This window comes from Oncorhynchus mykiss, chromosome 32 (assembly GCF_013265735.2).
Source record: "Oncorhynchus mykiss isolate Arlee chromosome 32, USDA_OmykA_1.1, whole genome shotgun sequence".
In the NCBI taxonomy this organism is placed as follows: Eukaryota; Metazoa; Chordata; class Actinopteri; order Salmoniformes; family Salmonidae; genus Oncorhynchus; species Oncorhynchus mykiss.
Genome location: NC_050572.1, coordinates 33,565,101 through 33,583,686, shown reverse-complemented (window position 1 = coordinate 33,583,686; position 18,586 = coordinate 33,565,101). Strand labels below are relative to the sequence as shown.

At 46.7% G+C, this 18,586-nt stretch overlaps 1 protein-coding gene across 2 annotated transcripts in view; it reads right to left on the bottom strand.

The window, feature by feature from the left end:
* LOC110488365 (poliovirus receptor) overlaps positions 1-18,586 on the bottom strand; it is a 77,993-nt gene that overhangs the window by 58,792 nt on the left and 615 nt on the right. The window lies entirely within an intron of this gene.

Genomic DNA, 18,586 nt, shown 5'->3' with positions numbered 1-18,586 from the left:
CCTCAGTCCCCATCTCTCTCTCTCTCTCATCTCCACCACTTTGCTCCATGTCAGTGTGCCCCTCTTCATCCTCCGCGTTTCTTCCTTTTATCTCCCAGGGTCTCAAGTCGTCTCCCTTTACCTCCAATGCCCCGTCAAGTCGTTCATTCCCTCTTAAGCCTCTCTCCTGCTTGTACACACCGACTCACTTTCTCCCCTCTCTTTGTGGCGTTCTGCTACCTTGTTAATTGTTTTATTCCGCCCGACTGTCCTTGTAAAAGGGAGGATGGTGATATGTATGGAGTGTGTGCACAAGCTATATAAAGAGAAAATGAAAAAGATTCAATGTGTGTGTGTGTGTGTGTGTGTGTGTGTGTGTGTGTGAGAGAGAGAACTGGCGATTGCAAGATCTGCATAGCATACAGTGTGTTCCACTCGGAGTCAATCCTCCTCCCAGAGGACCCAGAGTGGTTCAGTAGCCATGCATCACGTCTGTGGAACGTCTCTCCAACCAACACGGCTACAGCTCTACTCCCCAGCCCTCCTGTGATAAATGTATGTGGGCCCTCAGCGCTCCCTCTCACAAACCTGCTAACATACCCCCCCCAAACACAGCCTATCTACATACAGACAGGAAACAAGAGATAGTCATTTGGCTAGAGAGACACGCTTATCAAACATGCATGAATGTGGACGTAGGATATGTACGTCTTCGTACTTCTATATACAATTATTTGATCATTCCTCTTCACAAAAGCCCAAAACACAGCCCTGCAGCCTTGGCGCTCCATTCTGCCCAGTTAATAATTCATCTGTCTGGTTAAGAGGAGAGAGCGCTCCCTCTTAAATTATTGACAAGCAACATCTACACTGCACCTGACCAAGGGGAGGAGGACTAAACAGATGGGGAGGAGGAGAGGGTGAGGGTGCGGCAGGAATGAAATGAGAGAGGGGGGGGGGGGGGGGGGGGGGGAGTATGCCGAGTTTCCCTATTATTTCAAAGCCTCGTCGATGCCTTGTTGCCACGGACTCCACTGCTTCGGTCACCGGGGGCCGCAATATTAATTTGAGAGCCATTAGAGTCAGTGGCTTGTCTGCCGGCACACCGCACTGGAAGTTAATGAGTGAATGGAACAGAGGCAGCGCAGGGTGAACGTCAGCTGACAGAGAAAAGCACTTAAGGCGAATTAAGTCCAGTTGCACAGCGTTGCGCCAGGTGACTTTGTCACACGTCAACGATCGTCTCTATTAAGAGTGGTCAACGACAAGCCCGACCCCGCCCACGTAAATGTCTTTGATCGAGGTCTGTTGAAAGAATGGACGTCACGCCTTCCTTATGTCCTTGCAACAAATACGAAAGGGAAAAGATATGTAGGAGCTGGAGAAATGGGAAGGGAGAAGTCCTTTGTGCACATTTGACATTGTTTGGACAATGCCTTTTTTCCCCTGTGGTGGGATGAACCCAGATATTCCCTATTACCACATGGCAAAGCCATAAACAAAAGCCACACCACCACAATTACAGGGCACCCACACCGGTTCCTTTGCCAGAAATCCCAGACTATGGGCTCCAAGTCCCACAATCCATCCAAAAATGACACTTCCCAGAATTCCACCTTGGCTTTACATGATTTTCAATTAAGAAAAAGAAGAGAGAAAAAAAGACATTGTATTGTCACATACACTGGATAGGTGCAGTGAAATGTGTTGTTTTAACGAGTGTTTGTCAACTACGGCAGTGTTTCCCAAACTCGGTCCTGGGGACCCCAAAGGGTGCACGTTTTGGGTTCTCATCAAGCGTTGATGATTTGAAAATCAGCCGTGTAGCTCTAGGGCAAAAACAAAAACCTGTACCCCTTGGGGACCGAGTTTACGACATGTTTCTCTACAAGGCTGCCGTGAAATATATATCTGTGTATGTATATCTGTGTATGTATACGTGTAATGTATATCTGTGTATGTATACGTGTAATGTATATCTGTGTATGTATACGTGTATGTATACGTGAAATGTATATCTGTGTATGTATACTTGTATGTATACGTGAAATGTATATCTGTGTATGTATACTTGTATGTATACGTGAAATGTATATCTGTGTATGTATATCTGTGTATGTATACGTGTAATGTATATCTGTCTATGTATACGTGAAATGTATATCTGTCACGTGCCGGAGCAAAGAACTATCTGGATAGGGATTAAAGTCAGCGTTTCAGAAGGGCATTTATTCCTGAATCTACATTTAATCTTATAACTAGAAATATGGTGAATAATAAACTCGCTTTGCGAGGGTGAGAAATAGAACAGGGTAGGGGAAGGTTGGGTGGGGGTTGGGCTCCATTTACAGTCAATCATCACATTAAGAAAACCACCCAGGAGGAGAAACGTTGAACTACATTAAGGGCAAGAGACTTATCCACTAGAATGAAAATAGGCAGCTTAACCCAAGTACAGTTGAAGTTGGAAGTTTACATACACCTTAGCCAAATACATTTAAACTCAGTTTTACCACAATTCCTGACATTTAATCCAGGTAAAAATTCCCTGTTTTAGGTCAGTTAGGATCACCACTTTATTGTAAGAAAGTGAAATGTCAGAATAATAATAGTAGAGATTATTTATTTCAGCTTTTATTTCTTTCATCACATTCCCAGTGGGTCAGAAGTTTAAATACACTCAATTATGTATTTGGTAGCATTGCTTTTAAATTGTTTAACTTGGGTCAAATGTTTCAGGTAGCCTTCCACAAGCTTCCCACAATAAGCTGGGTGAATTTTGGCCCATTCCTCCTAACAGAGCTGGTGTAACGGAGTCAGGCTTGAAGGCCCCCTTGCTCACACACGCTTTTTCAGTTCTGCCCACACATTTTCTATAGGATTGAGGTCAGGGCTTTGTGATGGCCACTCCAACACCTTGACTTTGTTGTCCTTAAGCCATTTTGCCACAATTTTGGAAGTATGCTTGGGGTCATCGTCCATTTGGAAGACCCATTTGTGACCAAGCTTTATCTTCCTGTTTTGAGATGTTGCTTCAATATATCCACAATTTCCAGCCTCGTGATGCCATCTATTTTGTGATGTGCACCAATCCCTTCTGCAGCAAAGCAGCCCCACAACATGATGCTGCCACCCCCTCCAATTGACTCAAATTATGTCAATTAGCCTATCAGAAGCTTCTAAAGCCATGACATCATTTTCTGTCATTTTCCAAGCTGTTTAAAGGCACAGTCAACTTATGTATGTAAACTTCTGACTCACTGAAATTGTGATAAATGAAATAATCTGTTTGTAAACAATTATTGGAACAATTACTTGCGTCATGCACAAAGTAACCGACTTGCCAAAAGTTTGGCAAGTCGGTTAGTTTGTTAACAAGAAATTTGTGGAGTGGTAGAAAAATGAGTTTTAATGACTCCAACCTAAATGTATGTAAACTTCCGACTTCAACTGTATATATTACAGACCGATCACTCTTCTGAACACAGATGAAAAGATCCTGGGAAAGGTTCATGTAAATACATTTGAGGAATAATGGAGGAATAATTAGTCCTGCTCAGACTGGGTTTATTTCATACTGCATTGTTACAGTTCAGCCAGTAAGCCATTAAAAACGGGTGATTAACATACTGCGGGTTGTTCTAGACTCATCCGCTCAATTGCCTGGTTATTGATTTTGTACAGTGGTCTTATCTGATAGCCTCTAGTACTCCTGTAGTACTCCATCGGGGGGGGGGTCTTATTTTACCTTTATTTATTTTACCTTTATTTAACTAGGCAAGTCAGTTAAGAACAAATTCTTATTTTCAATGACGGCCTAGAAACAGTGAACTAGAAACAGTTCAGGGGCAGAATGACAGATTTGTGCCTTGTCAGCTCGGGGGTTTGAACTTGCAACCTTCCGGTTACTAGTCCAACACTCTAACCACTAGGCTACCCTGCCACCCCAATAACAGCGAGGAATAACAGCGTGAACCACCGAGGACAGAATACCCCGCACCGCAGATGTTGGCCTACGTCGGTTGCGTTTTCTTTTAGGTAAGCGGGCACAAAATGCAGCTCAAATATTGCGCAATTGCTTTCTTTCTCCTCCCCCCACCCCACCCCAACCTAGCATAGTAGTGGGTGGTAGGCCATCAACGGCTTGTAAACGATGTGGATTCAAATAGCAGCTGATTCACTCCAGGCACTGGGCTAGCCCTAATGAAGATACTTTCCCTGTTTTGCTCCAGTCAACCCTCAACTGCTTGAAATGATGATGATACCATCGGTTAGCTAGCTGAACACCAGGAAACTACTGTATTGGCACACTACGACCCTGAATGGGAGGCAACATGCAGCGAGTGCACTACTCAACGGAAACGACCTCCGTTTCAACTCCAGACGGCAGTCAACGGCCGCACACCATTTTCTGCCAATACAGCAAACCTGACATGCACTGCCCAGTGTTTTCATCCACGCGCCTTAGGTATAGATTTGGTGACGTTAGATATTTAGAACCGCAGCAAGGACATTGTTGTGAGGGTAAAACAGCGGTTCAGGAGTTCAGTTGCGTCAGAGCCAACCTGGTAGAGGTTTCTCTCGGCCGCGTGTCAGGAGTTTTCACTCTGGGCCGGTAAATCACAAACACGCGGGCCGTGAAATAATGCCGGCTTTGTGATTTAAGTCCTCAAATTAGGGGTCTTACTGCTTTTAGCCCTATTTGGCGATTCACACCGATTAAAAAAATAAAATAAAAAAAAATCCTCTGGCTCCTGGGCTGGGGCCGGGCTGCTCTCTCTCCCGTTGATGACATTCATATCTGGCTATGCTCTGATCCCTGGATTTCCCGGATCGGGGGCACAATCTGTCAGGTTGGGGAAAAAAAACATAACAGGAGAAATCTAATTAAATAGCATCAGTTCCTTGGGCTAAAATATACTCCTCGTGTCGAGCACCTGTGAACGAGACGGTAGAAGTGTCCTTTTCACCTCGACTCCAATAAAACAGACGCGACTGGCAGGTCATAAAGCTGCAGTCACTTCTTCCTCAATAAAAGGACAGATACGATTGCTTAGATCACCGTGGCCAAGGTCCCTGGATGTCACAGTCCAGCTGATCACACTATGCACCTAAATGAGGTGGGGCGTCAATAGTCCATAAATTCAGTTTTGGTTTCTGGTGACTCTCTGGCCACAACAAACGTCTTAACTTTCGTCTCAGTTCCATCTGTATAGCAATCCTAAACTATCTCTCTCTCACACACACACACACACAGACGAGATATTGTACCAGTGCCCTTCAATCAAAACATATCAAAATGTCCTTGGGGGAGATTAGTCTGGACGAGAGACTGTTCAAATCCCTCCCCTCTCTCGGCAACAATATCAATATTTTCATGACTCAATCAAGCCAACCGTAAACAAGTCGTAAACAGAAGGTAATTGGATCCCCAACCCAGATCCTGATTTCCAGGAACCCGTGGTCGTCAGGGAGATGTGATGGAGTCAGTGTGGACGAGGAGAAGCAGCTGTGAAGCTGAACAACAGCTGTTCTTTCTCAGTCACACATCTGGTGACAGCCCGCTCATCACAGAGCAGACAGACTGCCATGGGTGGGTGGATGGGGGGGGACAGACTCTAGGCATGTAGGCCTATACAAGGATGGATAATCGCATATTAAATTTAACATATTTGCAAAGCTATTATTCTATCCTCAACAGCAATGACGAAGATATGCCTTCACATACAGATGATCACGTGTGAGTACAGAATCCGAGGTAGGGCAGTTTGACAGTGTCGATATGCCGACCAGTGAAACTAGCGTACGAGGATGAAGAACGACTCTTAAAATGTACAAGACTACAGGTTTGAATGGAGAGCTGGTAGGTATGCTTCGACAACATTCTAATTCTAAACAGGCTTCTCCCCAGGAAACCTTATCACTTGCTAAGCCCTCCCGTCTCTCTTCACTCCGCCTCCCTTCAGTCCCATCCACTGCGTCTTTCAGTCTGTCCTTCCTCTCGGTCACTTGCTTTCGTGTTTCCCCCTCTCTCGACACCACATCAGTCTCCACCTCAAAAGACAAAACAGGAAATACCCCGCCAAGTCTGGAGAATAGCCATCCATCTGCATTTCCTTTAACACCTTGCCAAGCCTCTGTCACAGCACAGATAAGGCATGCAAAGCGATCATAAACGTGACAGACGCACACACAAACAGAATAACAAGGTTATATGGTTGCTCAAACCATATACTCACTGGACAGTTTATTAGGTACACCCCGTTCAACGAAAATGAATCGCTCCTACAGACAGTGAGTCACGTGGCTGTGGCTTGCTATATAAAGCAGGCAGACAGGCCTGTTTACTGTTTAACTTTAACGTTAGAATGGGCAAAACAAGTGACCTAAACGACTGAATGTGGTATGATCGTTGGTGCCAGGCATGCAGGATCCAGTACCTCCGAAACGGACAACCCTCCTGGGTTTTTTACGCACGACAGTGTCTAGGGTTTACAGAGAATGATGGGACAAACAGAACATCCAGTCAATGGCAGTCCTGTGGGCAAAAACAGCTCGTTGATGAGAGGTCGAGGGAGAATGGCAAGAATTGTGCTAGATAAGAGGCAGGCCACAGACAGACAAATAACGGCACAGTACAACAGTGGTGTGCAGAACGGCATCTCAGAACGCACAACTCGTCGGTCCTTGTCACGGATAGGCTATTGCAGCAGACAACACCGGGTTCCACTCCTATCAGCTACAAAACAAGAAGAAGCGGCTCCAGTGGGCACGCAATCACCAACACTGGACAACTGAGGAGTAGGAAAACGTTGCCTGGTCCAACAAATCCCAGTCCATGTTGCGTCATGCTGATGGCAGAGTCAGGATTTGGCGTAAGCAGCATGAGTCCATGGCCCCATCCTGCCTGGTGTCAACAGTACAGGCGGTCGGCGGTGGTGTAGCGCCGTCCAATCTGCAGCAACTGCGTGATGCCATCACGTCAGCATGGACCAACATCCCTGTGGATCGTTTCCGACCTATAATACATTCCCCGTACCCGGCACTAGATGGGTGTACCTAATAAACTGGCCGGTGAGTGTACTCAGTCACTGTGGTCTACCAAGGTCTTTACCCTGTCTGATTTTAAACATAAACATCCTCCTATAAAAATACCGGTGAAGCGGTGCTCTCCACATTCACCCACCTTTTTTTGGGTAAATGCGCCCTGCGTGGGTATCAGTTTACAGAGTCAATGGAACTTGACCCCTTTTCATGAAGCAGCATGTTTCACCACTATGACGGTGGGACTGATTCCTCACATTCATCAAAAACCCGGGCAGAAAGAAAAAGACCACTAAAACAAACTGGTCAGGAAACTCAGGCGGGTCTATTTTCTGTGTGGTCTAACATGCTAGTCTGGCCAAGGTCTGTGAGCTGAGCAAATGGCCGCACGCCGCGGGGTGGTCTTCACCAGAGGAAATGCCCCTGAAACGAAAAATAGTGTTTTGTTATTCTCCCGGTTTTATCTTGGTGTGTTTATTTGGTAACCGAGGTCCACGCCGAACAACTGAGCCGTCCCTCTACCCACTCAGCACTCTACCCTAACTCAATGGGCAGCTGCACAGAATCCTTGCGTCACCTGACTCACGGATAGAGATGCACAGGGTGTGTGGAGTCTATCCATTTCACTGTCAGCTGGATCAGTAGCTCTGCACCGATACAGCTCAATTCAATTCTAACCAATGAGGGCTGTAGAAGAACCCTTGCATCATTTTAATTTACTGATGTCGATTCACAGGGCGTTTGAGTCCATCCGTTTCAGTGTCAGATCAGTACATCTGAACAGATTGCCGCTCAGTTCCGACGATGCGAAACAGCCTCCGACTCTCCCCACTGGCTTCTGTGGAAATCTCCCACGCCAGGCCTCCCCATTCATCATCACCCCAGTCTCGCCCCTCTCTGATGTGCTCTCCCAGAGTACAGACCTTCATCACTTCAGCTCATTAAGGAGAACCGAAGACACCTTCCCTGTCAGCTTAGCACTCCCCCCTCCCCCGGTCTTCGATTACATTACTTATGAGGCCACCCCACCTCTCTGCCTTCTGTTCCGTCCTCCGTCTCAGTGACAGATCATCTCCTCTGTTAAGGCAGTACAATTCCCTCCATTATCTCTCCCTTCTCCGACTACTTCCTTCCGTCTGCTGCGGTCGTTTCGCTCTTTCCTGCTGTTCTTACTCGCTGTTAGCATTCACCCCATTCTGGTTCTTCACACAGCTCCCTCCACCTCTTTCTTTTCCCTCCATTTCCTCTCCTCTGATTTCTTCCTGTCAGATCTCCCTATTCATCAACACCTGTGTGTCGTTATCCCAGTGGGTAAAAAGAGGCAGATTGCCCGACTGTTTTCCCTATGCACAGTTTCGAATTCAGCCGAGCATCCTCCGAGCCAAACCTGCACCCCAGTATGAAGCGCCGTACTTCTGATTCCGGGTCAGCTGTTATGGACACCTCGTCAGGAGGATGCCTGCGTGGCGAAACAAGGCCTCCGCTCGGGCTCCCGGTGTGATTGCTAATTAGGCGCACGCCAGCGTCAGCCTGTTCCTGTTCCTGTTAACTCCAGCACGGTCCCCCCCTACAGTGTCCCCGGAGTGTAGGTACTGTCTAATGAAGTCCTGTAGCCATCACGGCTAATGGAGCCGTCACAATGCTTATTCCAACAGTGCCGGAGCATGGACCCTCTCCAGCATTCGCTGCCTTAGCCGATGGGAGGCGGCACCGCGGCACAGCTTATCTGGCAGACGACTAGAGTGACAAAGATCCAGAGTGACAGTCTGTGTGCGAGTGTGTCTGTCGGGGTCAATGGCAGCGGTGTCACAGGAGATTCGTAGCGATATGATGACACATTAGCCCACATTTGTTCTGGAAGGAAGGAGTGTCCGCTGAGCAATACTACACTAGCACTGAGACGGTGGCCCAGGATAGAGTGACTGTTCCATTCACAGTCATTCAAAGTGTCTGCCCCGAGACGCCAAATTGGCTCCCTTGTTCCACTACTACCCCAATGGCAATGAGCTTGGCGGAGGCGGTGTGCCATTCACTGAGGTTTAACTCATTGTTGACTTTACGTTGAACTTAATCTGTAATCTCTTAACCATTTTATCTGCAGGCTGACCGCACTAACGAAGAATGGAATGCCAGAAATGGTCACTTCATGTTGGTCGCGCTGATGGAGGGCCCATTGCATTCCCTCCCTCACATTTGCTCTCCTTCACTTCCCTCCCGTTCACATCTGAATAAATAAACATGGGGTGGAGGTGTGGGAAAGTAGGGCACTTCAACCTGGATGTGATGTACCAGCCTCTCTCATTTGCAGAGAGAGGACAAGGAAAGACAGTGTACGTACACACAGAGAGAGAGAGAGAGACAGAGAGAGACAGAGAGAGAGGTGTTACTGCGAATTGGAGCAACTATGTGAACACTAATTACCTACTGAGGTGCAGGAGAGGCTTCAACACAGGGGGAAGGAGAGATTGAGAGCATGTCTGCTAAAGAGGGGAATGGTTTGAAAAAGGCAAATAATCCGGCAGTCTGTGCTAGAGTGAGCTAAAGAATACAATATAACATAAGACATGGAGGGCTGGGTTTAAGAGGTAAACTGACAGTCACTGAGTCAAGGGAAGTGAAGAGGTGCCCTGAGAGGGGAGGTGTAGAGACAGAGAGAACACGGGAGGTGTAGAGAGAGAGCGAGGGAGAGAACAGGGGAGGTGTAGAGAGAGAGGGAGAGAGAGAGAACAGGGGAGGTGGGGGGCGAGAGAGAGAACAGGGGAGGTGGGGGGCGAGAGAGAGAAAGCGGAAGGGGAGCGTTTCGACATGAAGACAGGGGGTACAGAAGGGCCACATTTCCACAAAGTACATTAATCTATGCCGGCTTAAGTAATTCATTTGAGGGCAAAAACATTCCTGTGGGCATGACATGCAGGCACCGTCCCCCTCCTCCTTTACTCTTCTGCTCCCTCCCAAGGCGGTGTCTATTTAAATCGGGGAGTGTCATAGCTCTAATCGCGGCTGGCGTCACAGTCTCCTCTTCCCCTCACTCTCCTCATCCCTCTGTCTGCTCACAGCCTGCAGCATGTTTAGCCCGTCTCTGGGAGAGAGCAGGAGAAAAGAGAGGGAGAACAGAGTGGGAATAAAGTAGTCCCTCTGCCCCGGAGCGTCGGGCCTAGTGATGATGATGAATTAATGAAAATCGCTGACAAACTCTTGGGCTGCAAACGAGAGTAAGCACACGCAGAGGGGACGTGACGAAGGGCAAAAAAAGCAAAAAGCATTGCGTCTGGATATAGGAATGAATAGAGTTGGGCCGCAGCCAACCGGGCGGCGCCTGAGGGGGTTTGGGGGATACTCCGGGGAGATGATTCCAGAGGCAGAACGTGGACGCATGCCCAGAATACTCCCCCTTCAGCTCCCCAAAATACTGGCACGCGCTGCACCCATGCACACAGAGTAATCATAAACACAGCTCGGTTGCACCGCGAGGCCCCAATAAAGGGGGGAACCGGGGAAGGAAAAGGCCCTCGGGGGCCCGCGGGGTGGTTTTTAGTTCAGGGGAGGTCTTCAGCAACACGCACTAATGCTCTCCACAGGCAGAATGTGCAGCGATACGGCAAATAGCAAAGCTGGACAGAATTTTTTTTTTTTTTTCCATAGGTCTTCACTCATCCGGTTTCTTCAGCGACAACTCCAAGGCACAAACCCCCTCAGAGTCTTCTGCATCACATTCTCCTCAGGTTTCTCCTGTCATCGTCCTTTCTCTGTCCAAGGGAGATACCGGCGCCCACTCCACCGTTACCTTATCCTGTCTGACCTCTATCTGGTATGTGTCACCGTCTTCTCTTCCCACACATGGAGAGCGGTCTGATTCGACCCCACAGCTCAATACTGTCAAGGCTCCATTAAGACTGGAAACCATTCGGATTTAGCACCAGGTTCCTCACAGAGAGGAGAGAAAAAAAACATGGTCGGCTCTTCTAATCTGGTGGCAATTCTCATCCTGGGTATATAATTAGCAACTGAGTGGAAAAGGTCACGAAATTCAGGGCCTTTTACCAGACGCAAGGAAATAAAACCAACGATAGTTGGACGACTGCGCGGGTTTGGGAAGTCCCTGGGGATTGCGTTGTCGGCCTCGACTTCGTCGGTGCGCTATCATTAGCAGCATTGTTATTTCCATACATTAACAGGGCGGCTTAAATATGGTTTTTTTCCTCCCACCCAGATGAATAACATTTCATTCTCCACAGTCGTGCTGGCCTTGAGAGTTCAATTAGTGCTACGTTGCTCTTACAGAACTGTCCTTATAAAAAGAAAGTGAAGTACTACGCATCCTGTCTCTCTTACCTATTGACGATACCGCTTCACAAACATGGTTTCTACTAAACCAGGTCCAGCCCGAGCTCCTGTCGCTACAGTACATTCTAGATATAGATGTTCCGTGCCACAAGGACCATTGTTGGAAACTGAATCTCATCGGAGTGAAGCCCACTTGTCTTTCACGCCATAATGGAAGAACATTTAAACAAGGTCTAATGATGGCGGCGACAGGCTGTGTGTGTGGGGGGGGTGGGGGGGGGGCACGCAACAAACAGCGACTGTCTAATGGGGTCAAAACCCCAGCAAAGTAGCTATTCACCTCCATTCATGAGCGGGAACAAAAAAAACAACAAAAAACAGGCGCCTCCTCTCTGGAGTGCCGTTTCGCAGGATAAAACACAAAAGAGAGCCACTTAAAGGTTGATCTGGATCCAGATTTGTTTTTTTGTATTCATCATCAATGAATCCCACGGGCTACAGTTCGGGGCAGAGGAGAACAGATCCCAGAACAGCAGGAGAGCTCGTCTCGTACAGGTTCAACACTCAGGCTTCAAAAGCGACTCTCTCTCTCTCAATGCTCTGTCACAGTGATGGTGGGAGGGAGAACATTCGCAATCTATTCCGTCTGGAGAGGCCAGGGCTCCATTTTTCCAGATAGACTACATGATGAATAGGACAGCAGATGACCTGTCACACAGTCCACGGCGCAGGGCTTTGTGGACTTCTGAAGGCAGGAGGGCAAAGGGCACCAGGCAGGAAGTCGTACCTGCAGGACAGGTCAGTCTAGGTCCGCCGGGTCATCTTTTAAAAATGTCCGCTCAGTGCAGACACACCCTATATGCACAGTGCAATATACCCCTCCCCCCTACTAAAGTCTGCAGTCTGAGTCAGGCAGCAGTAGGGGTTCTGAGAAGCTCTGACACGCCACGTTAATTAATCATCAAACGCGACACTGCAATTAGTCTGTGCTACATTGTTCTGATTTATGGTGCAAAGACAATGTTTGAGCTGGCATACGTTTTCAGGCAGAAGAAATACTTTTTTTTTTTTTTTTTAATATATATATCTTCATTCATTATGAATGGGGAGACGCGTCATCTTGGCTACGGGTCTAAGTGCTGAAAAGAGGCACGCTATTGAAAATCCTTTTTTGTGTTGTTTAAAATAAATATTAATTGTACGAGGAAATAAATTAGATTAGCACACACAGACCAGTGAGAACAGCGAATGAACAAACAATACTAACTGTAATCATCTTTGGTCGTTATGGGGTGTCAACTGCAGGGGCCTTTTCTCAGTGAACTCTCTCTCCCTGAGCACACACAAACACAGCATTGAGAGGGAACAGCGAGGACAATGTAGAGCGAGACAGCTGCAACATCACAGATGGGGGGGAAGTCCTTAGGGGAAGATAGTTGAAATAAGCACTTCTTCCAGCCATTTGTACTATGATATCTGGGTTCAACAACTCAGGCTGAAAATCATGTGTCAGAAGGAAAGGAGCAGACAAATAATCTATGGCAGAACTGGGAAAGTCGAGAACGAGATATGGAGGGCGAGTAGCACCTTCTCTTAGTGCGATAATATCTATGTACATAGTTTGGCAAAATCAGGGCATATTGATCAAGACGGTAAACTCGATTGAATTGAGCAGGGGGAGAGGAAGAGGAAGTGAGATGGTCCAACTAATCTGCTCTGCTGTCTGAACTTGGGGGGGGGGGGGAAGGTGTGCAGAGGAATGGCGTGAAAAGATAAGAGAGAGAGAGAAGGGATGGATAAGGAAATGGTGGCTGGAGAGGCCGAGCACAAAGAGAGAAAGATTGGACGTGGCGAGAGGTGGAGAGAGAGACACGGCAATAGATGGAGGCTTGTGGCCTCGGTCTGAGGGTCACCATTACAGATAAGCACTCAAATAAACATGACCATGCCTGACCCGCTCAGCCACCGAGTCAGCGAGAGATGGAGGGATTTCAGGGGGAAAATATGAGAGAGAGAAAGGATCAACGCAACAGAGAGAGCCATGGAGGGTGCCAGGGTTTCATCTTAGAGGACGGGCTTTAATGTGTGAGGGAGAGACAGAACGGGAGTTGGAGAAAGACAGAGGGCAGAAAGCCAATTTCGCTTTTCACAAGTAATCACGCTGGTAAGCCTTTTACAGGAAAAGAGAGCGAGACGTTTTTTTTTAAAGTTTTTTTTTAGGACAGTGTCATTCCAGACAGCATTTCTCAGCACTGAGCAGACACTCGGCAGACTGTGGGGCTTGCTGCACATCAACAATAAACCAATCAATAGAAACCAATTCCTGCTATCGAGGCACATTATGCCTGGCTGGAGCATAAATTCCTGGGAAAATGTTGGATGAAACCTTTATCATTCACCTTTGAGCGGGCCAAGGAATCTGTTGCATGCCTGAAAGGCACAAGTTAACACCTTCCCGTTACTCACTGATTACCTGGTCGCACTTTGAACAGAGAGTAGGAGACGTGAAAGAGAAAAGATTGAGCACACGCTATTGTTATTTACTGCTGCTCTTTATTAATTTGTTACTTTTATAGTAATATATATATATATATATATATATATATATATATATATATATATATATATATATACACACACACACACATATATACATATATATATACTTGTAAGTAAGCATTTCACTGTAAGGTCTACGACACCTGTTGTATTTGGCGCATGTGACAAATACAATTTGATTTTGAGAGGGCGAGAAGATGGAAGACAAAGAGGAAGGAAGGGAGGGATGATGAGCATAAATGCAAGAGTGGAGAAAGACAACAGTGAGGAGAGAGGCTGAGAGAGCGATTATGTTAAACAACCCCGCGAACCACCGTAATTGTGCCGTCTCGCTCCACTGGCCATGTAAGGCAATGGGATGAGTGAGCGAATGGGTAACCTTAACCTGCATTGATTCAAAACCCTTGCTACAGTGCTTTCCAGACAAACAGTATATCTGCTGTGGACGGAAACCACCGCATACACAAATACACACAAACAGCTGCCAATGAACTTGTGAACCTTGCTGCGAAGCTAATCTGGAAATTCTTCAAATTCAGACAGAAAGGCAGATGACCCCCAGCAGTGGCGAAGCTTGCATTCTGATCACCAGGGGCGATGCGATGAGCGCCACACCATGTGACACACACCGACTGAGCGATAGCGACTGATAATGATGGAGGTGGGAGGCCTGCCATGTCTTCCCTTTGGCAGAGTCCAGCCTGCATCATCCGTGAGTCACAGACAGACAAAAACCTGAGCGGAGGAATTCATGCCATCCCCTTCTGTAATCCACCCAAACAAACAAGCCGGCCAGGGGGGGCTTGGATAAGGAGGCGTAACGCGCTGTGGGGAAGCAGGCGCGCCAACGACGGCGTTACTGCCATGCCTTACATAGCATGCAGTCACCTTGGCTTGTTGTGGTGCTCCCCAGAATGCGCCACTGGCGGTGGGTTATGTACTGCATATCAGTGGGTGAAAACAACCAGAGTCAGTGGAGGGTCGCTGCCATTACCACGTGTTCTAGGGTCGGTGAAATGGTACACACTAAAACGCCTTAACCGTTTTCCCTCTACCGTGCCGTCATAAGCCTCGGACCCGTGTCTTCCTTCATAGTCTCCAGTGGGCACAGTCCAAGGAGGAGGCCTCCCGCTCCCTCTGACACGCTCGGAGCGGATGATTCCGAGAAAACCAGAAGCATTCTGACACTCAACGGGGAGTGGCAGTGTTCACAGCGCAATAAACCCAGAAGCTATAAAAAGTTCCAGGAATAGTGAGAGGTTGGCAATTCCCCCAAACGTGTCGAGTTCAATATGGAGGCTAGATGGTGTTATTCTGATCATTCTGTGTTCCAGTTGGATCAGATCATGCCCGTGTCTGATTAACTGTGTTCAGTGCCATGTGCTTGGATGATTCTGCCAGCCACCTGTGTACGAATGTGTGATGCTGCAAACAGTAAGTCACCTTAGCATGTGCTCACATTTCCCACCCGTTTAAACGGTCTTAACTATTTAAACATTTGTGTAGGCCTGGATTTTATACGCCAGGTACATCGGATTGGGCCTACAAGAAATGGCATGCAAAAAAAATGTAACGGAGCATACTTGAAAAGAGAATGCATCTTATTAGCAACCTCTGCGGCAATCACTCACTCAGTGTGAAAACTGTGCGAATATAAGTCACCCCCCCCCCCCCCCCCCGAAAGTGATCACCATAGAAACCTCCCGAGCGTTTAGGCTCTCGTCACATTTCTAAAAGCCTCTGTCTGCACTGGAAATAGACTCTAGGGTTAAGACTGCCGGGCCTAGACATGCATGTCAGTTTCATTTGCCAAACCCACTGGAAAATGGAAGCAACATTTTATGTTTTTGTTTGTTACCAAAGACAACATGGGGCATTTGCCACTAGTTGAGTAAAAAAATTATATATATATATTTTTCGCTCAGAGTCATAAAAATGCATCCTGGCAAAAAATGCATATTTTCGTTTTTCCATGCATGTCATTTTATTCCATTCCATTTTTTGCTTGGATGCCTGGGGTTGAGGGAGCTGCACAAATGAAAATCAGAAGGCGAAGGAAGTGGTAATAAGATCTCTCGACAGGAAGCAACTAGATCCATTTGTGTTTAGTCCTCAAGTTCAAGTTGCCTATAGACTCAACAAAAAGGAACTGATACAAAAGCGGTGGGGAAACGTGACGGTGCTCAGCTCCTGTTTGATCCGGACCAGAGACCGTTTATTCCACATCATAGAGGGGTTACGACCTCGACCGTGAAGACAAATCCGCATGTGTTTTTGTCATGCCTTTCAACAGCCAGACAGAGCGGTCCCCAGGTCTGCAGAGACTAAATGTCGTGATGAAGTGCTCGAAGGAAAGCACACTGAAGTGGCGAGGACAAGCATTGTGCTGCAGCTGTCAGGCACAATTTTCAAATCAACCCCCGGAATTGCTGAGGGATATAAAAGTAATTAATAAGGCTTGCACTGGCCCAGCGGAAAGAAAAAAATAATAATTATACTCTGTCTGTTTTAAATAGAGAAGTGCCGCGAATACATTTTCACCCCGACCCTGGCTGAGAGAGATGTTGGTGTTCAGAATGAGAATGACATGTTTAACGCAGGAGAGTCGCATGGAGCCAAGTCAGACATTCTGATTTAGGCAGAGGGCACATGGACGGGCGAGAGAAGAGGTGTTTTCCTAGCCCACTCAGAAATCCATCTCTTTAGCCTCCGTTTTATCTCAAACTGCAGGTGGGTGGAGAGGTTTTTGAAGACTGGGAAAAAAAATCTGTAGCTTATCCGCCACCATCTCGGTTGCATCAGCAAGAGGTATTGACCTAACCAACTTTCTGCAAACGATTTAGAAGTTACTCAATGGTGGAGAGGGTATTTATGGCGTACACATCTCATTACTCCTCCGTAAGACTACTCATGTATGATTCTATTTGCATTCGTTAAGTCACGGCATTTCTTCACCCATTTATGCGGGTGCAAATCTATTCCATTTCCCTGTAAGATTATCTGGGTTATTCCACAGTAATCCTTGGAGACGGTTTAAAAATTAATTACAATTATTTTCTTTTGATAATGCTGTTATAATAGAGTTGGTTATTGTCTTTGAACACACCTGAAAACCTCTACATGCAAGAAGGAAACGGTGGATACAATTCCCCTACAGCGAGAGGCATGATTTGGTTGAGCTGAGGACGTGCAGGGACTTTTTCGCAGTTTGAGTTCCCCACCCCCTCTGCCAGAGTCTCTGACAAACCAGACATCTATAAACAATGGGGCCCAGAACTCAGTGGGGAGATGGAGGGGGTATTTGGGCCTTTTAATTCACCAATGACTAAAGCCTCTCCAACAAAGGGCCCGGACGGGAGCTGGAGCACAGTCTGAAAATAGGCTAGAGAGAGAGAATGGGCATGCTGTGAAAGGGCTGGAATTGTTTTATGTGGGTGTGGGTATAGGACGGGGGAGTGTTTGTTAAATTAAGTCTATTCGTGATGCTTTAAAACATGTTGCTTGAGCTCTGAAATAGTAAACATTCAGAAATGGTTTCGCTTCAATTCATACCGTCAGGTCTTACTATACTGACACCTGTTTGTAAGGATTTGTATGGGCATAAAAAGAGCAAGAAGAATTCCTAGAGAACTGGAATATGCTTTGGGTTCCAAAAAAAATACACGACAGCACACAACGTTTTTTTTTTTTTCTCACAGCCCTGGCCTGAATTCAACACTTATCAAATAGAACACAAGCAACAGACACGATGGGACACCTCAATCCCCCAAATTCATGCCTGGCAGTAAAGGAGTATCAATCAAATCTATTTGACCTGTAAACCCATGCAAACCTCTACCCAGAAACTCATAATAACGATTAAAAGAATCCGGCTGCAGTAAATGTAAACACAAATAGACTAGGGCTACGCAACACTGTGCATGCACTGTGTGATCAACCATCAAATCCCTCAAAAGTCAAATAGCCCTAAACCCTAACAGGCTACAAACACGACAGCTGTACTCTCTCAGGTCAAACACCAGTCCAACCGTATGTGACCTCATGCTTTTTTTTTTCTTCATATCCATTCTCAGGTTTTGATAGTTAGGCTTGCAGTCAATGCACTCTTTAATTGTGCTGTATGCAGGTGAGTTCTTGGATACATGACAATTGCCATTGTTATAAGGCTAAAACAAAGAAGTGTTGAGGGTATATGTAGTTGCCATCTTCCTTTGTATTTCATCCAGTTACCATCTTAAATTGTACAGTTTTGACATTGAAGATTTGGGGCTACGATAGAGGACACCACACAAAACGACCATCAACCATTCGTATTGGCTGACTGTTGTTGTACAGCAACACCCTGTTTCTCATTTTCTGACTTCATTTCTGCTCGTGTAAATGATCAGCTAGATCACTATTGTCTGAATGAAACTTGTTACCTGAACAGATCTGAGGAAACCAAAACAGACCAGAAGAAATCAACCGGGGGGATAGAAACGGAACATGCACACCGGCAAGGTGATTCAGAACAATCACACCTGCTGTCTAAGCGCTCTGAGAAATAAATATCCCGGGAGGCCACACCTTGCACGCATAACATGGTGTACCAAAACTCGGGACAAAAGGAACCAGGCGGTATTGTGTACAAGTCAACTTCCACAACAGGTCTTGAGAAATCCACCACCGTCACCCCTGAAATCGTGTATGACCGTGTGGGTGAACCACACAATGTGCATGC